General features: G+C 43.5%; 1 long non-coding RNA gene across 1 annotated transcript in view; it reads right to left on the bottom strand.

Annotated features, from left to right (window-relative positions):
- Positions 1 to 6: 6 nt before the first annotated feature.
- Positions 7 to 3,335, bottom strand: part of LOC111647681 (uncharacterized) — an 8,392-nt gene continuing 5,063 nt past the window's right edge. Inside the window, exon 3 of the long non-coding RNA XR_002760068.2 lies at positions 7 to 303. This is a non-coding gene — a long non-coding RNA (uncharacterized LOC111647681). The remainder of the gene's footprint in view (positions 304 to 3,335) is intronic.

Raw genomic sequence — 3,335 nt, 5'->3', positions numbered from 1 at the left:
TAAGGTCCTCCTCCTCGTCATGTCAATGATCCTGAGGAACTCGTAACAAGCTGCTTCGCCTTTTTTTATGACTGAGTCCAGTATATGTCTGGTTTTATCATAGTCATCAGTCTCTGCCTGTATCTTGCTGACCTCTTCATCAGTGAGAACTTCTCGCTGATACAAGTTCTCCACAATCACTGAGAGACTCTTTAATTCTCCCACCAGGTGGACTCTTGCCTGCTTGACATAGTCTAAGGCAGACTGTGTTGTACAGGCCATGTTCTGACTGTTTGTTCAGCACACAGACCCAACTTCAATGACCTGGAAAACAAGAAATGTTCATTATATAATTATTTGCCTGTGATCTATTAACTACAATGTAAAACATCTGGAATCTTTCATAGTAACAGAAACATGTTTGTAAGACTGTCCAAACATCATGCAGCTGCAGCAATTTAACAGTTTAACATCAGTTGTGATGGTGTCAATCTAAGATGGAGTTCTGTGTCCTTCTGAAGAACGCGCCTCTGTGGCTCACCTGGTCGAGCGCATACCACATGAAAGTTAGAGGGTTCAAGTCTGACCGACGACCCTTTGCTGCATGTCATCTTGACTTTACTGTCTGTCTCTCACTGTGACTGTCACAATAAAGGCAAAAATGCCCAAACAAATATTAATGAAGAATGTGCAAAATGACAGAGTAGGGAATCCAAACATTCCTTCTACTTTATAGTGTCAGGTCTCATATTGGCAGATCCACCACCACACTCCATGTATATTGTGTGCAGCACAGTTAAAAGGCCTGGCTGGTCCCAGTCCTTCTGAAATAGTTTAGAAATGCTCTGAGACTATTCAGTAAAACACCCAGCAGCTGGAGACACTAGTATTTTTCTTATGAGATGGTAAAAAACCCAAATCACAGCTAAGAGGACAGTAAATGTAGACTTCTTGGTAGCACCCATCACTAAACTGAAGCATAGTCTTAAAATGCGATGGTCAGTCTATGAGCCTGGTCAATAAACTACAGCTTGCTTATAAAATATTTATGGATATTTTACAATGTGCACAACTTTTAAAAGGAAATATTCAACACAAAAACACTTTTATCCTAAGCGACTTACAAGTGAAGGACATCAGAAAGCTTCAGTGCAGTAAGAAACCTTAGTCTTAGTATTAAGTACTATCTATTTGATACGTGCAAGGAGATTGTGTAAGAACGTGCACCAAAGGTTCACAGTAGGAGCCAGTTAGACATGTGAGGGTGTTAGAGGTGTTAGGAGAGGAGGCGCTCTGTGAAGAGAGTCTTCAACAGACTCTTGAAGACAGAGAAGGACGCTCCTGCTCTGATAGACATGGACCAGACCAGACCAGAACAGACCAGAACAGTCTGGACTGAGACTGTCTTGTGTGCAGGATGGTGATGACAGACCACATTCATCAGAGGAACACAGTGTCTGAGAAGAATCATCAGGCTGAATGATTATGGTCAAGTAGTTGGATCAGACCCAGATGTCCCTCTGAAGGCAGCATTAGAGACTGAATCAGATTCGGGCAGTGATGGGTAGCCAGTGGAGGTCGATGAGTGGCAGAGTGACATGTGACCTTCTGGGCTGATTGAAGACCAGACAGGCTGCTGCATTCTGGACCATCTTTGAGAGAGAGTAACTGTTGTTTAGATATGGAATCAGCAGTTGTCAAAGACTGAATGATTTGTTCGGGAAGAGATGCTTTCATGTCAATGTTGTCGAGCGAGAACTCTAGAAACTCAGACCAATTGTTTTTTTTTATCTGACAGAGGAACGCCGAGATGACTAAACAAGTTTCAGTTTTGAGAAGGAGGAACAGGAGCTGTCATTTGGTGGGTAAATTAGCAGAAATTCATTGAGGAGATGAAGCACAGATGGCAGTCTAACGTTGTTAAGAATGTATTATTATTATCATTATTAAGAAGGATCCAACAGAGTGTTTCTGACACAGAATTAAAAATGCATGGACTACTTCTACAACCAAAAGTTAATCTAAAGCTTGGAGTTCCACTTTACACCGAAGAAGTGCCACTGTGATGGATGTATAGGGACGATTTTGAACGCATCTGTGATGTCTGCCTTGGATAGCCATGCACCCTGACCTGCTACTTTGATTTGTTTTATGGCATTATCCACTGTTGTGTAATAAAGGGAGAATGGGACGGGAGGGATGAGACTGTTCATGCTGACGACAGGAACGGAGCGAGGAGTCGATAAATCAAAGATTAGTCTTTTCTTGCTGAACAATGCACACGCTGCAAATGTGGAGAAAGAGGTAGCTTGTAAGTACAGATACTTTAGTTGAAGTTATTGCAAATGGGCCTGTTATTTAACAATTGCACCTTTCGACCTTGGCTGTCAGTCATGGGATGAAGAGGAGGGGCTTGTGAACGCAGGGGCAAAGGGTTCACTGGCTGTGAAGCTGGTGGAAAAAAGGCAGCTGAAGGCAGAGGGACTCGGACTGGCCTAGATTGCCGTACGTTGAGCTGCTAGGAGAACCTCCAATGAGCATGAGAAGTATCTCTGTGTCCAGGATTGACCAATTTAGGTGGATGTTGGACACAGAGATATATAGAGCTGCCTTGCTAGAAAAAGTTTTGTGATACTGGTAGGAAATGTCTCTCCTATATCGGAGATTTAGATCGCCAATCAGAGCCGGATACGCCAGTTCGATCCTTCTATCAGGATGGGACTCAAGTAGCTCGGCTTCTCTTAAGGCTAGAGCCGATTTGGTGGAAAGCAGGAGCTCGCCACTGGGGTTGAAATCCTCCAGGGGATCTGATTAGAAATCCGACATGCTTTGGCAAGCGAGGATACAGCTGAATAGTAGCGCCATACAAAAGTTTCTTCACAATGCTCAAATGACAGCTGAATGACAGCAGAGAGAGAGACCATTTTAAAAGTTTCACAGCTTACAGGTGATTGGCTGAAGGCCAACGTGTAAGGTTGTGATGGGGTGAAGATGTGAATGAGCAGGTGGAGCTTATAGATAGCTGGAAACGATGCTTATAACTTAAAAAGCATGCGCAAGGAGATAGTCTTCCTGACTGAACTTGCACTAAGCTTCATTTAGTTGAAGGTTCCATCATCCATATGGAGATTTCAGAGAGATAGGCTGAGATCCACTCAGAAACAGTGGGGTTGTCTGGTGGGAATGACAGGTATAAAGACAGGTATAGCTGGGTGTCATCAGCATGGCAGTGATATGAGGAGCCATGTGAGTGGAAAATTGGACCCACATGTTTCTTTTGTACATCATAAAGCACTGGTGTCACAACTGTCACAGGGTTTGAGGGGTAAGGCTGGACCCAAATGCAGCCAACACAT

This window comes from Seriola lalandi, unplaced genomic scaffold, assembly GCF_002814215.2.
Source record: "Seriola lalandi dorsalis isolate HSWRI2012SDOR001 ecotype SW California unplaced genomic scaffold, Sedor1 jcf7180002055008, whole genome shotgun sequence".
Taxonomy (NCBI): Eukaryota; Metazoa; Chordata; class Actinopteri; order Carangiformes; family Carangidae; genus Seriola; species Seriola lalandi.
This window is presented reverse-complemented; position numbering and strand designations above follow the sequence as displayed.